The sequence below is a fragment of the Equus caballus genome, unplaced genomic scaffold, assembly GCF_041296265.1.
Source record: "Equus caballus isolate H_3958 breed thoroughbred unplaced genomic scaffold, TB-T2T haplotype2-0000437, whole genome shotgun sequence".
In the NCBI taxonomy this organism is placed as follows: domain Eukaryota; kingdom Metazoa; phylum Chordata; class Mammalia; order Perissodactyla; family Equidae; genus Equus; species Equus caballus.
In genome coordinates this window covers 7,311,095-7,328,728 of record NW_027222394.1, presented here as the reverse complement: position 1 = coordinate 7,328,728, position 17,634 = coordinate 7,311,095, and positions in this window count along the sequence as shown.

Sequence of the window (17,634 nt, the reverse complement as noted above, 5' to 3'; positions counted from 1 at the left end):
CCTGCCGGGCATGTTGGAACCACCTCTCAGACGTGCCAGAAGCACGTGGCGGACAGTCCGGAATCACCTGGTGGGCATACGCAACCACCTCTGAGACGTACCAGAACCACGTGCCGTGCACGCCGGAACCACCTACCGGACAGACCGGAATCAACTTTTGGGCATGCCGGAACCACCAGTCAGATGTGCCAGAAACACGTGCCGGAGACGCCGGAAGCACCTGCCGAGCACGTCGCAACCACCTGCTCAACTCGCCTGAACCACCTGCCGGACACGCCAAAATCACCTGCCCGCTACACCAGCACCACTTCGGGGACAAGCCGGAATCACGTGAGGGGCATGCCGGCACAGCCTCTCAGACTGAACCTCGTGCCGGACACCACAGAACCACCTGCCGGACAGACCGGAACCACCTGCCGGACACGCCGGAACCACCGGCTCGACCCGCCGGAACGACCGCTGGACATGCAAAATCACCTGCCGGCTACGCCGGAAACACTTGGCGAACACTCCTTAATCACCTGACGGGCATGCCGGAACCACCTCTCAGATATGCCAGAACCACGTGCCAATCACCCCGGAAGCACCTGCCGAGCACGCCGGAACCACCTGCTCGACTCGCCAGAACCACCTGCCGGACACGCCAAAATCACCTGCTGGGTATGCCAGAACCACTTGGCGGACACTCCGGAATCATTTGCCGGACATGCCGGAACCAGCTCTCAGACACACCAGAACCAAGTGCCGGAGACGCCGGAAGCACCTGCCGAGCATGCCGGAGCCACCTGCTCGACTCGCCAGAAACACCTGCCGGACACGCCAAAATCACCTGCCGGGCACGCCAGAACCACCTGGCGGACACTCCGAAATCACCTGTCGCGCATGCCGGAACCACCTCTCAGACGTGCCGGAAGCACGTGCCAGACACGCCGGAAGCACCTACCGGACAGACCGGAACCACCTGCCAAGAACGCCGGAGCCACCTGTTCGACTCGCTGGAACCACCTGCCGGACAGGCCAATATCAACTGCTGGCTATGCCAGAACCACCTGGGGGACAGTCCGGGATCACCTGTCAGCCATGGCGGAACCACCTCTCAGACGTACCAGAACCACCTGCCCAGAAGCTGGAAACACGTCCTGGACAGACTGGAACCACGTGACGGCCATGCCTGAACCACCTGCCGAGCACGGCGGAACCACCTGCCGGACACGCCCAAATTACCTGCGGGCTACGCCAGAACCACTTGGACGACTCTCCGAAATGACCTGCCGGGCATGTTGGAACCACCTCTCAGACGTGCCAGAAGCACGTGGCGGACAGTCCGGAATCACCTGTTGGGCATACGCAACCACCTCTGAGACGTACCAGAACCATGTGCCGTGCACGCCGGAACCACATACCGGACAGACCGGAATCAACTTTTGGGCATGCCGGAACCACCAGTCAGATGTGCCAGAAACACGTGCCGGAGACGCCGGAAGCACCTGCCGAGCACGTCGAAACCACCTGTTCAACTCGCCTGAACCACCTGCCGGACACGCCAAAATCACCTGCCCGCTACACCAGCACCACTTCGGGGACAAGCCGGAATCACGTGAGGGGCATGCCGGCACAGCCTCTCAGACTGAACCTCATGCCGGACACCACAAAACCACCTGCCGGACAGACCGGAACCACCTGCCGGACACGCCGGAACCACCGGCTCGACCCGCCGGAACGACCGCTGGACATGCAAAATCACCTGCCGGCTACGCCGGAAACACTTGGCGAACACTCCGGAATCACCTGCCGGGCATGCCGGAACCACCTCTCAGATGTGCCAGAACCACGTGCCAATGACCCCGGAAGCACCTGCCGAGCACGCCGGAACCCCCTGCTCGACTCGCCAGAACCACCTGCCGGACACGCAAATATCACCTGCCGGCTACGCCACAACCAGTTGGGGAACACTTCGGAATCACCTGCCGGGCTTGCTGGAACCACCTGCCGGTCATGCCAAAATCACCTGCCAACTACGCCAGTACCACTTGGCGGACACTGTGGAAACACCTGTCGGGCCGGCCGGAACCACATCTCAGACGTGCCAGAACCAGGTGCATGAGATGCTGGAACCACACCCCGAACAGACGGAAATCACCTGCCAGACCCGTCTGAACAACCTGCCGAGCACGCCGGAGCCACCTGCTCGACTCGCCGGAACCACCTACCTGACATGCCCAAATCACCAGCCGGGTATGCCAGAACCACTTGGCGGACACTCCGGAATCATCTGCCGGACATGCCGGAACCAGCTCTCAGACACACCAGAACCACGTGCCGGAGACGCCGGAAGCACGTGCCGAGCATGCCGGAGCCACCTGCTCGACTCGCCAGAAACACCTGCCGGACACGCCAAAATCACCTGCCGGGTACGCCGGAACCACCTGGCGGACACTCCGAAATCACCTGTCGCGCATGCCGGAACCACCTCTCAGACATGCCGGAAGCACGTGCCAGACACGCCGGAAACACCTACCGGACAGACCGGAACCACCTGCCAAGAATGCCGGAGCCACCTGTTCGACTCGCTGGAACCACCTGCCGGACAGGGCAATATCAACTGCTGGCTATGCCAGAACCACCTGGGGGACAGTCCGGGATCACCTGCCAGCCATGGCGGAACCACCTCTCAGACGTACCAGAACCACCTGCCGGAGAAGCTGGAAACACGTCCTGGACAGACTGGAACCACGTGACGGCCATGCCTGAACCACCTGCCGAGCACAGCGGAACCACCTGCCGGACACGCCAAAATCACCTGCGGGCTACGCCGGAACCACTTGGACGACTCTCCGAAATGACCTGCCGGGCATGTTGGAACCACCTCTCAGACGTGCCAGAAGCACATGGCGGACAGTCCGGAATCACCTGTTGGGCATACGCAACCACCTCTGAGACGTACCAGAACCACGTGCCGTGCACGCCGGAACCACCTACCGGACAGACCGGAATCAAATTTTGGGCATGCCGGAACCACCAGTCAGATGTGCCAGAAACACGTGCCGGAGACGCCGGAAGCACCTGCCGAGCACGTCGCAACCACCTGCTCAACTCGCCTGAACCACCTGCCGGACACGCCAAAATCACCTGCCCGCTACACCAGCACCACTTCGGGGACAACCGGAATCACGTGAGGGGCATGCCGGCACAGCCTCTCAGACTGAACCTCGTGCCGGACACCCCAGAACCACCTGCCGGACAGACCGGAACCACCTACCGGACACGCCGGAACCACCAGCTCGACCCGCCGGAACGACCGCTGGACATGCAAAATCACCCACCGGCTACGCCGGAAACACTTGGCGAACACTCCGGAATCACCTGCCGGGCATGCCGGAACCACCTCTCAGATAGGCCAGAACCACGTGCCAATGACCGCGGAAGCACCAGCCGAGCACGCCGGAACCCCCTGCTCGACTCGCCAGAACCACCTGCCGATCACGCAAAAATCACCTGCCGGCTACGCCACAACCAGTTGGGGAACACTTCGGAATCACCTGCCGGGCTTGGTGGAACCACCCGCCGGTCACGCCAACATCACCTGCCAGCTAATCCAGAACCACTTGGCAAACACCATGGAAACACCTGTTGGGCCGACCGGAACCACTTCTCAGACTTCACAGGACCATGTGCCTGAGATGCCGGAACCACACCCCGAACAGACCGAAACCACCTGCCAGACCCGCCTGAACCACCTGCCGAGCACGCCGGAACCACCTGCTCGACTCACCGGAACCACCTACCTGACACGCCAAAATCACCTGCCGGGTATGCCAGAGCCACTTGGTGGACACTCCGGAATCATCTGCCGGACATGCCAGAACCAGCTCTCAAACACACCAGAACCACGTGCCGGACACGCCGGAAGCACCTGCTGAGCATGCCTGAGCCACATGCTCGACTTGAAAGAAACACCTGCCAGACACGCCAAAATCAGCTGCCGGGTACGCCAGAACCACGTGGCGGACACTCCGGAATCACCTGTCGGGCATGCCGGAACCACCTCTCAGACGTGCCAGAACCTCGTGCCGGACACGCCAGAACCACCGGCTCGACTCGCCTGTACCACCGCCGGACATGCAAAATCACCTGCCGGCTACGCCAGAACCACTTGGCGAACACTCCCGAATCACCTGCCGATCATGCCGGAACCACCTCTCAGACTTGCCAGAACCATGTTCCGGACACGCCGGTACCACCTGCCGAGTATGCCGGAACCACCTGATCCACTCCCCAGAACCACCTGCTGGACACGCCAGAATCACCTGCCGGCTATGCAAGAACCACTCAGCAGACACTCCGGAATCACATGTCAGGCATTCCGGAACCACCTCTCAGAGGTGCCAGAACCACATGCCCGACAGTCCGGAATGACCTGCCGGGCGTGCCGGAACCATCTCTCAGATGTGCCACAACCACGTGCCGAAGAGAGCAGAAGGACCTGCCGAGCACGCCAGAACCACCAGCTCGACTCGCCAAAACCACCTGCTGGACACGCCAAAATCACCTGCCGGCTATGCCAGAACCACTTGGCGAACACTCCGGAATCACCTGCCGGGCATGCCGGAACCAGCTCTCAGAGGTGCCAGAACCACATGCCGGAGACTCCGGAATCACCTGCCGGGCATGCCGGAACCATCTCTCAGATTTGCCAGAACGATGTTCCAGACACGCCGGTACCACCTGCCGAGCTCGCCGGAACCACCTGCTCGACACGCCAAATTCACCAGCCGGCTACGCCAGAACCACGTGGTGGACACTCCGGAATCATCTGCTGGACATGCCAGAACCACCTCTCAGACGTTCCAGAACCACGTGCCGGACACGCCGGAATCCCCTGCTGAGCATGCCTGAGCCACATGCTCGACTTGCAAAACACACCTGCCAGACACGCCAAAATCACCTGCCGGGTACGCAAGAACCACCTGCCGGACAGACCGGAACCACCTGCCGGACACGCCGGAACCACCTGCTCCACTCCCCAGAACCACCTGCTGGACACGCCAAAATCACCTGCCGGCTACGCCAGAACCACTCGGCAGACACTCCGGAATCACATGTCAGGCATTCCGGAACCACCTCTCAGAGGTGCCAGAACCATGTGCCGGACACGCCGCAACCACCTGCTGAGTATGCCGGAACCACCTGCTCCACTCCCCAGAACCACCTGCTGGACACGCCAAAAAACACCTGCCGGCTACGCCAGAACCACTCGGCAGACACTCCGGAACCAACTCCAGGACAGACCGGAACCACCTGCCGGACACGCCAGAATCACCAGCCCGCTACGCCACAACCACTTGTCGGACACTCCGGAATCACCTGCAGGGCATGCTGGAACCACCTCTCAGAGGTGCCACAGCCACATGCAGGAGACGGAGGTAGCACCTGCCGAGAATGCCGGAATTTCCTGATCCACTCCCCAGAACCACCTGCCAGACACGCCAAAATCACCTGCCGGCTACGCCAGAACCACTTGGTGGACACTCCAGTATCACCTGCCGGGCATGCCAGCACAACCTCTCCTAAGTGCCAGAAGCACGTGCCGGAGAGGCCGGAACCATCTCCCGGACAGACCGGAAACACAGGAAACACTCGCCGGAACCACCTGCTTGACTCACCGGTCCCACCTGCCGGACACGCCAAAATCACCTGCCCGCTGCACCAGAACCACTTGGTGGACAAGCCGGAATCACGTGAAGTGCATGCCGACACAACCTCTCAGACGTGCCAGAACCTCGTGCCGGTCACGCCAGAACCACCTGCCGGACAGACCGGAAACACCTGCTGGATACGCCGGAACCACCGGCTCGACTCGCCGGAACCACCGCCGGACATGCAAAATGGCCTGCCGGCTACGCCAGAACCACTTGGCGAACACTCCGGAATCACCTGTCGGGCATGCCGGAACCACCTTTCAGACTTGCCAGAACCATGTTCCGGACACGCCGGTACCACCTGCCGAGTATGCCGGAACCACCTGATCCACTCCCCAGAACCACCTGCTGGATACGCAAGAATCACCTGCCGGCTACTCCAGAACCACTCGGCAGACACTCCGTAACCAACTGCCGGGCATGCAGGAACCACCTCTCAGAGGTGCCAGAACCGCATGCCGGAAACTCCGGAATCACCTGCCGGGCATGCCGGAACCATCTCTCAGACTTGCCAGAACCATGTTCCGGACATGCCGGAACCACCTGCCGTGCTCGCCGGAACCACATGCTGGACAGGCCAAAATCACCTGCCGGCTACGCCAGAACCACTTCCGAAGACACTCCGGAATCACATGCCAGGCATTCCGGAACCACCTCTCAGAGGTGCCAGAACCGAATGCCGGACACTCTGGAATCACCTGCCGGGCATGCCGGAACCACCTGTCAGAGGTGCCAGAACCACATGCAGGACACTCCGGAATCACCTGCCGGGCACGCCGGAACCACCTGCTGGACGTGCCGGAACCACCGGCTCGACTCGCCAGAACCATTGCCGGACATGCAAAATCACCTACCGGCTACGGCAGAACCACTTGGCGAACACTCCGGAATAACCTGCCGGGCATGGCGGAACCACGTCTCAGACATGCCGGAACCACATGCCAATGACACCGGAAGCACCTGCCGAGCACGCCAGAACCACCTGCTCGACTCGCCAAAACCACCCGCTGGACACGCCAAAATCACCTGCCAGCTACGCCAGAACGACTCGGCAGACACTCCGGAATCACCTGCCGGGCTGGCTGGAACCACCTGCCGGTCACTCCAACATCACCTGCCAGCTATGCCACAACCACTTGGCGGACACCATGGAAACACCTGTCGGGCCGGCCGGAACCACCTATCAGACGTGCCAGAACCATGTGCCTGAGATGCCGGAACCACACCCCGAACAGACCGAAACCACCTGCCAGACCCGCCTGAACCACCTGCCGAGCACGCCGGAACCACCTACTCGACTCGCTGGAACCACCTACCTGACATGCTAAAATCACCTGCCGGGTACGCTAGAACCACGTGGCGGACACTCCGGAATCTCCTGTCGGGCATGCCGGAACCAACTCTCAGACGTGCCAGAACCTCGTGCCGGACACGCCACAACCACCTGCCGGACAGACCGGAAACACCTGCTGGACACGCCGGAACCACCGACTCGACTCGCCAGAACCACTCGGCAGACACTCCGGAATCACATGCCAGGCATCCCGGAACCACCTCTCAGAGGTGCCAGAACCAAATGCCGGACACTCCGGTATCACCTGCCGGGCATGACAGAGCCACCTCTCAGGGGTGCCAGAACCACATGCCGGACACTCCGGAATCACCTGCCGGGCATGCCGGAACCACCTGCCGGACATGCCGGAACCACCGGCTCGACTCGCCGGAACCATTGCCGGACATGCAAAAGCACCTGCCGGCTACGCCAGAACCACTTGGCGAACACTCCGGAATCACCTGCCGGGCATGGCGGAACCACCTCTCAGACATGCCGGAACCACATGCCAATGACACCGGAAGCACCTGCCGAGCACGCCAGAACCACCTGCTCGACTCGCCAAAACCACCTGATGGACACCCCAAAATCACCGTCCCGCTACGCCACAACCATTTGGTGAACACTTCGGAATCACCTGCCGGGCTGGCTGGAACCACCTGCCGGTCACGCCAACATCACCTGCCAACTACGCCAGTACCACTTGGCGGACACTGTGGAAACACCTGTCGGGCCGGCCGGAACCACATCTCAGACGTGCCAGAACCAGGTGCATGAGATGCTGGAACCACACCCCGAACAGACGGAAAACACCTGCCAGACCCGTCTGAACAACCTGCCGAGCACGCCGGAGCCACCTGCTCGACTCGCCGGAACCACCTACCTGACATGCCCAAATCACCAGCCGGGTATGCCAGAACCACTTGGCGGACACTCCGGAATCATCTGCCGGACATGCCGGAACCAGCTCTCAGACACACCAGAACCAAGTGCCGGAGACGCCGGAAGCACCTGCCGAGCATGCCGGAGCCACCTGCTCGACTCGCCAGAAACACCTGCCGGACACGCCAAAATCACCTGCCGGGTATGCCAGAACCACCTGGCGGACACTACGGAATCACCTGCCGCGCATGCCGGAACCACCTCTCAGACGTGCCGGAAGCACGTGCCAGACACGCCGGAAACACCTACCGGACAGACCGGAAACACCTGCCAAGAACGCCGGAGCCACCTGTTCGACTCGCTGGAACCACCTGCCGGACAGGCCAATATCAACTGCTGGCTATGCCAGAACCACCTGGGGGACAGTCCGGGATCACCTGCCAGCCATGGCGGAACCACCTCTCAGACGTACCAGAACCACCTGCCGGAGAAGCTGGAAACACGTCCTGGACAGACTGGAACCACGTGACGGCCATGCCTGAACCACCTGCCGGACACGCCCAAATCACCTGCGGGCTACGCCAGAACCACTTGGATGACTCTCCGAAATGACCTGCCGGGCATGTTGGAACCACATCTCAGACGTTCCAGAAGCACGTGGCGGACAGTCCGGAATCACCTGTTGGGCATACGCAACCACCTCTGAGACGTACCAGAACCACGTGCCGTGCACGCCGGAACCACCTACCGGACAGACCGGAATCAACTTTTGGGCATGCCGGAACCACCAGTCAGATGTGCCAGAAACACGTGCCGGAGACGCCGGAAGCACCTGCCGAGCACGTCGCAACCACCTGCTCAACTCGCCTGAACCACCTGCCGGACACGCCAAAATCACCTGCCCGCTACACCAGCACCACTTCGGGGACAAGCCGGAATCACGTGAGGGGCATGCCGGCACAGCCTCTCAGACTGAACCTCGTGCCGGACACCACAGAACCACCTGCCGGACAGACCGGAACCACCTGCCGGACACGCCGGAACCACCGGCTCGACCCGCCGGAACGACCGCTGGACATGCAAAATCACCTGCCGGCTACGCCGGAAACACTTGGCGAACACTCCGGAATCACCTGCCGGGCATGCCGGAACCACCTCTCAGATATGCCAGAACCACGTGCCAATCACCCCGGAAGCACCTGCCGAGCACGCCGGAACCACCTGCCGGTCACGCCAACATCACCTGACAGCTATGCCAGAACCACTTGGCGGACACTGTGGAAACACCTGTCGGGCCGGCCGGAACCACATCTCAGACGTGCCCGAACCATGTGCATGAGATGCTGGAACCACACCCCGAACAGACGGAAAACACCTGCCAGACCCGTCTGAACAACCTGCCGAGCACGCTGGAACCACCTGCTCGACTCGCCGGAACCACCTACCTGACATGCCCAAATCACCAGCCGGGTATGCCAGAACCACTTGGCGGACACTCCGGAATCATCTGCCGGACATGCCGGAACCAGCTCTCAGACACACCAGAACCACGTGCCGGAGACGCCGGAAGCACCTGCCGAGCATGCCGGAGCCACCTGCTCGACTCGCCAGAAACACCTGCCGGACACGCCAAAATCACCTGCCGGGTACGCCAGAACCACCTGGCGGACACTCCGAAATCACCTGTCGCGAATGCCGGAACCACCTCTCAGACGTGCCGGAAGCACGTGCCGGACACGCCGGAATCACCTACCGGACAGACCGGAACCACCTGCCGAGCACGCCGGAGCCACCTGTTCGACTCGCTGGAACCACCTGCCGGACAGGCCAATATCAACTGCTGGCTATGCCAGAACCACCTGGGGGACGGTCCGGAATCGCCTGCCAGCCATGGCGGAACCACCTCTCAGACGTACCAGAACCACCTGCCGGAGAAGCTGGAAACACGTCCTGGACAGTCTGGAACCACCTGCCGGCCAAGTCTGAACCACCTGCCAAGCACAACGGAACAACCTGCCAGACACGCCAAAATCACCTGCGTGTTATGCCAGAACCACTTGGAGGACTCTCTGGGATGACCTGCCGGGCATGCCGGAACCACCTCTCAGACGTGCCAGAACCATGTGGCGGACAGTCCGGAATCACCTGTTGGGCATGTGCAACCACCTCTGAGACGTACCAGAACCACATGCTGTGCAGGCTGGAACCACCTACGGGACAGACCGGAATCACCTTTCGGGCATGCCGGAACCAACTGTCAGATGTGCCAGAAACACGTGCCGGAGACGCCGGAAGCACCTGCCAAGCACGTTGGAACCACCTGCTCAACTCGCCTGAACCACCTGCCGGACATGCCAAAATCACCTGCCGACTATGCCAGAACCACTTGGCGAACACTCCGGAATCACTTGCCGGGCATGCAGGAACCACCTCTCAGACATGCCAGAACCCCGTGCCAATGACCCCGGAAGCACCAGCCGAGCACGCCGGAACCACCTGCTCGACTCGCCAGAACCACCTGCCCATCACGCAAAAATCACCTGCCGGCTACGCCACAACCAGTTGGTGAACACTTTGGAATCACCTGCCAGGCTTGCTGGAACCACCTGCCAGTCATGCCAAAATCACCTGCCAACTACGCCAGAACCGCTTGGCGGACACTGCGGAAACACCTGTCGGGCCGGCTGGAACCACATCTCAGACGTGCCAGAAACGTGTTCATGAGATGCTGGAACCACACCCCGAACAGACGGATACCACCTGCCAGAACCGCCTGAACCACCTGCTGAGCACGCCGGAACCACCTGCTCGACTCACCGCTACCACCTCCCTGACACGCCAAAATCACCTGCTGGTTATGCCAGAACCACTTGGCGGACACTCCGGAATCATCTGCCGGACATGCCGGAACCAGCTCTCAGACACACCAGAACCGAGTGCCGGAGACGCCGGAAGCACCTGCCGAGCATGCCGGAGCCACCTGCTCGACTCGCCAGAAACACCTGCCGGACACGCCAAAATCACCTGCCGGGTACGCCAGAACCACCTGGCGGACACTACGGAATCACCTGCCGCGCATGCCGAGACCACCTCTCAGACGTGCCGGAAGCACGTGCCAGACACGCCGGAAACACCTACCGGACAGACCGGAACCACCTGCCAAGAACGCCGGAGCCACCTGTTCGACTCGCTGGAACCACCTGCCGGACAGGCCAATATCAACTGCTGGCTATGCCAGAACCACCTGGGGGACAGTCTGGGATCACCTGCCAGCCATGGCGGAACCACCTCTCAGACGTACCAGAACCACCTGCCGGAGAAGCTGGAAACACTTCCTGGACAGACTGGAACCACGTGACGGCCATGCCTGAACCACCTGCCGGACACGCCAAAATCACCTGCGGGCTACGCCAGAACCACTTGGATGACTCTCCGAAATGACCTGCCGGGCATGTTGGAACCACCTCTCAGACGTGCCAGAAGCACGTGGCGGACAGTCCGGAATCACCTGGTGGGCATACGCAACCACCTCTGACACGTACCAGAACCACGTGCCGTGCACGCCGGAACCACCTACCGGACAGACCGGAATCAACTTTTGGGCATGCCGGAACCACCAGTCAGATGTGCCAGAAACACGTGCCGGAGACGCCGGAAGCACCTGCCGAGCACGTCGCAACCACCTGCACAACTCGCCTGAACCACCTGCCGGACACGCCAAAATCACCTGCCCGCTACACCAGCACCACTTCGGGGACAAGCCGGAATCACGTGATGGGCATGCCGGCACAGCCTCTCAGACTGAACCTCGTGCCGGACACCACAGAACCACCTGCCGGACAGACCGGAACCACCTGCCGGACACGCCGGAACCACCGGCTCGACCCGCCGGAACGACCGCTGGACATGCAAAATCACCTGCCGGCTACGCCGGAAACACTTGGCGAACACTCCGGAATCACCTGCCGGGCATGCCGGAACCACCTCTCAGATATGCCAGAACCACGTGCCAATCACCCCGGAAGCACCTGCCGAGCACGCCGGAACCACCTGCTCGACTCGCCAGAACCACCTGCCGGACACGCCAAAATCACCTGCTGGGTATGCCAGAACCACTTGGCGGACACTCCGGAATCATCTGCCGGACATGCCGGAACCAGCTCTCAGACACACCAGAACCAAGTGCCGGAGACGCCGGAAGCACCTGCCGAGCATGCCGGAGCCACCTGCTCGACTCGCCAGAAACACCTGCCGGACACGCCAAAATCACCTGCCGGGCACGCCATAACCACCTGGCGGACACTCCGAAATCACCTGTCGCGCATGCCGGAACCACCTCTCAGACGTGCCGGAAGCACGTGCCACACACGCCGGAAGCACCTACCGGACAGACCGGAACCACCTGCCAAGAACGCCGGAGCCACCTGTTCGACTCGCTGGAACCACCTGCCGGACAGGCCAATATCAACTGCTGGCTATGCCAGAACCACCTGGGGGACAGTCCGGGATCACCTGTCAGCCATGGCGGAACCACCTCTCAGACGTACCAGAACCACCTGCCGGAGAAGCTGGAAACACGTCCTGGACAGACTGGAACCACGTGACGGCCATGCCTGAACCACCTGCCGAGCACGGCGGAACCACCTGCCGGACACGCCCAAATTACCTGCGGGCTACGCCAGAACCACTTGGACGACTCTCCGAAATGACCTGCCGGGCATGTTGGAACCACCTCTCAGACGTGCCAGAAGCACGTGGCGGACAGTCCGGAATCACCTGTTGGGCATACGCAACCACCTCTGAGACGTACCAGAACCATGTGCCGTGCACGCCGGAACCACATACCGGACAGACCGGAATCAACTTTTGGGCATGCCGGAACCACCAGTCAGATGTGCCAGAAACACGTGCCGGAGACGCCGGAAGCACCTGCCGAGCACGTCGCAACCACCTGCTCAACTCGCCTGAACCACCTGCCGGACACGCCAAAATCACCTGCCCGCTACACCAGCACCACTTCGGGGACAAGCCGGAATCACGTGAGGGGCATGCCGGCACAGCCTCTCAGACTGAACCTCATGCCGGACACCACAAAACCACCTGCCGGACAGACCGGAACCACCTGCCGGACACGCCGGAACCACCGGCTCGACCCGCCGGAACGACCGCTGGACATGCAAAATCACCTGCCGGCTACGCCGGAAACACTTGGCGAACACTCCGGAATCACCTGCCGGGCATGCCGGAACCACCTCTCAGATGTGCCAGAACCACGTGCCAATGACCCCGGAAGCACCTGCCGAGCACGCCGGAACCACCTGCTCGACTCGCCAGAACCACCTGCCGGACACGCAAAAATCACCTGCCGGCTACGCCACAACCAGTTGGGGAACACTTCGGAATCACCTGCCGGGCTTGCTGGAACCACTGCCGGTTATGCCAAAATCACCTGCCAACTACGCCAGTACCACTTGGCGGACACTGTGGAAACACCTGTCGGGCCGGCCGGAACCACATCTCAGACGTGCCAGAACCAGGTGCATGAGATGCTGGAACCACACCCCGAACAGACGGAAAACACCTGCCAGACCCGTCTGAACAACCTGCCGAGCACGCCGGAGCCACCTGCTCGACTCGCCGGAACCACCTACCTGACATGCCCAAATCACCAGCCGGGTATGCCAGAACCACTTGGCGGACACTCCGGAATCATCTGCCGGACATGCCGGAACCAGCTCTCAGACACACCAGAACCAAGTGCCGGAGACGCCGGAAGCACCTGCCGAGCATGCCGGAGCCACCTGCTCGACTCGCCAGAAACACCTGCCGGACACGCCAAAATCACCTGCCGGGTACGCCGGAACCACCTGGCGGACACTCCGAAATCACCTGTCGCGCATGCCGGAACCACCTCTCAGACATGCCGGAAGCACGTGCCAGACACGCCGGAAACGCCTACCGGACAGACCGGAACCACCTGCCAAGAATGCCGGAGCCACCTGTTCGACTCGCTGGAACCACCTGCCGGACAGGGCAATATCAACTGCTGGCTATGCCAGAACCACCTGGGGGACAGTCCGGGATCACCTGCCAGCCATGGCGGAACCACCTCTCAGACGTACCAGAACCACCTGCCGGAGAAGCTGGAAACACGTCCTGGACAGACTGGAACCACGTGACGGCCATGCCTGAACCACCTGCCGAGCACGGCGGAACCACCTGCCGGACACGCCAAAATCACCTGCGGGCTACGCCGGAACCACTTGGACGACTCTCCGAAATGACCTGCCGGGCATGTTGGAACCACCTCTCAGACGTGCCAGAAGCACATGGCGGACAGTCCGGAATCACCTGTTGGGCATACGCAACCACCTCTGAGACGTACCAGAACCACGTGCCGTGCACGCCGGAACCACCTACCGGACAGACCGGAATCAACTTTTGGGCATGCCGGAACCACCAGTCAGATGTGCCAGAAACACGTGCCGGAGACGCCGGAAGCACCTGCCGAGCACGTCGCAACCACCTGCTCAACTCGCCTGAACCACCTGCCGGACACGCCAAAATCACCTGCCCGCTACACCAGCACCACGTCGGGGACAACCGGAATCACGTGAGGGGCATGCCGGCACAGCCTCTCAGACTGAACCTCGTGCCGGACACCACAGAACCACCTGCCGGACAGACCGGAACCACCTACCGGACACGCCGGAACCACCAGCTCGACCCGCCGGAACGACCGCTGGACATGCAAAATCACCCGCCGGCTACGCCGGAAACACTTGGCGAACAATCCGGAATCACCTGCCGGGCATGCCGGAACCACCTCTCAGATAGGCCAGAACCACGTGCCAATGACCGCGGAAGCACCAGCCGAGCACGCCGGAACCACCTGCTCGACTCGCCAGAACCACCTGCCGATCACGCAAAAATCACCTGCCGGCTACGCCAAAACCAGTTGGTGAACACTTTGGAATCACCTGCCAGGCTTGCTGGAACCACCTGCCAGTCATGCCAAAATCACCTGCTGGCTACGCCACAACCACTTGGGGAACACTTTGGAATCACCTGCCAGGCTTGCTGGAACCACCTGCCAGTCATGCCAAAATCACCTGCCAACTACGCCAGAACTGCTTGGCGGACACTGCAGAAACACCTGTCAGGCAGGCCGGAACCACATCTCAGACGTGCCAGAACCATGTGCATGAGATGCTGGAACCACACCCCGAACAGACGGAAAACACCTGCCAGACCCGTCTGAAAAACCTGCCGAGCACGCCGGAGCCACCTGCTCGACTCGCCGGAACCACCTACCTGACATGCCCAAATCACCAGCCGGGTATGCCAGAGCCACTTGGCGGACACTCCGGAATCATCTGCCGGACATGCCGGAACCAGCCCTCAGACACACCAGAACCACGTGCCGGAGACGCCGGAAGCACCTGCCGAGCACGTCGCAACCACCTGCTCAACTCGCCTGAACCACCTGCCGGACACGCCAAAATCACCTGCCCGCTACACCAGCACCACTTCGGGGACAAGCCGGAATCACGTGAGGGGCATGCCGGCACAGCCTCTCAGACTGAACCTCGTGCCGGACACCCCAGAACCACCTGCCGGACAGACCGGAACCACCTGCCGGACACGCCGGAACCACCGGCTCGACCCGCCGGAACGACCGCTGGACATGCAAAATCATCTGCCAGCTATGCCGGAAACACTTGGCGAACACTCCGGAATCACCTGCCGGGCATGCCGGAACCACCTCTCAGACGTGCCGGAAGCACGTGCCAGACACGCCGGAAACAACTACTGGACAGACCGGAACCACCTGCCAAGAACGCCGGAGCCAGCTGTTCGACTCGCTGGAACCACCTGCCGGACAGGCCAATATGAACTGCTGGCTATGCCAGAACCACCTGGGGGACAGTCCGGGATCACCTGCCAGCCATGGCGGAACCACCTCTCAGACGTACCACAACCACCTGCCGGAGAAGCTGGAAACACGTCCTGGACAGACTGGAACCACGTGACGGCCATGCCTGAACCACCTGCCGAGCACGGCGGAACTACCTGCCGGACACGTCAAAATCACCTGCCCGCTACACCAGCACCACTTCGGGGACAAGCCGGAATCACGTGAGGGGCATGCCGGCACAGCCTCTCAGTCTGAACCTCGTGCCGGACACCACAGAACCACCTGCCGGACAGACCGGAACCACCTGCCGGACACGCCGGAAACACCGGCTCGACCCGCCGGAACGACCGCTGGACGTGCAAAATCACCTGCCGGCTACGCCGGAAACACATGGCGAGCACTCCAGAATCACCTGCCGGGCATGCCGGAACCACCTCTCAGATATGCCAGAACCACGTGCCAATGACCCCGGAAGCACCTGCCGAGCACGCCGGAACCACCTGCTCGACTCGCCAGAACCACCTGCCGGACACGCAAAAATCACCTGCCGGCTACGCCACAACCAGTTGGGGAACACTTCGGAATCACCTGCCGGGCTTGGTGGAACCACCCGCCGGTCACGCCAACATCACCTGCCAGCTAATCCAGAACCACTTGGCAAACACCATGGAAACACCTGTTGGGCCGACCGGAACCACTTCTCAGACTTCACAGGACCATGTGCCTGAGATGCCGGAACCACACCCCGAACAGACCGAAACCACCTGCCAGACCCGCCTGAACCACCTGCCGAGCACGCCGGAACCACCTACTCGACTCACCGGAACCACCTACCTGACACGCCAAAATCACCTGCCGGGTATGCCAGAGCCACTTGGTGGACACTCCGGAATCATCTGCCGGACATGCCAGAACCAGCTCTCAAACACACCAGAACCACGTGCCGGACACGCCGGAAGCACCTGCTGAGCATGCCTGAGCCACATGCTCGACTTGAAAGAAACACCTGCCAGACACGCCAAAATCAGCTGCCGGGTACGCCAGAACCACGTGGCGGACACTCCGGAATCACCTGTCGGGCATGCCGGAACCACCTCTCAGACGTGCCAGAACCTCGTGCCGGACACGCCAGAACCACCGGCTCGACTCGCCTGTACCACCGCCGGACATGCCAAATCACCTGCCGGCTACGCCAGAACCACTTGGCGAACACTCCCGAATCACCTGCCGATCATGCCGGAACCACCTCTCAGACTTGCCAGAACCATGTTCCGGACACGCCGGTACCACCTGCCGAGTATGCCGGAACCACCTGATCCACTCCCCAGAACCACCTGCTGGACACGCCAGAATCACCTGCCGGCTATGCAAGAACCACTCAGCAGACACTCCGGAATCACATGTCAGGCATTCCGGAACCACCTCTCAGAGGTGCCAGAACCACATGCCCGACAGTCCGGAATGACCTGCCGGGCGTGCCGGAACCATCTCTCAGATGTGCCACAACCACGTGCCGAAGAGAGCAGAAGGACCTGCCGAGCACGCCAGAACCACCAGCTCGACTCGCCAAAACCACCTGCTGGACACGCCAAAATCACCTGCCGGCTATGCCAGAACCACTTGGCGAACACTCCGGAATCACCTGCCGGGCATGCCGGAACCAGCTCTCAGAGGTGCCAGAACGATGTTCCAGACACGCCGGTACCACCTGCCGAGCTCGCCGGAACCACCTGCTCGACACGCCAAATTCACCAGCCGGCTACGCCAGAACCACGTGGTGGACACTCCGGAATCATCTGCTG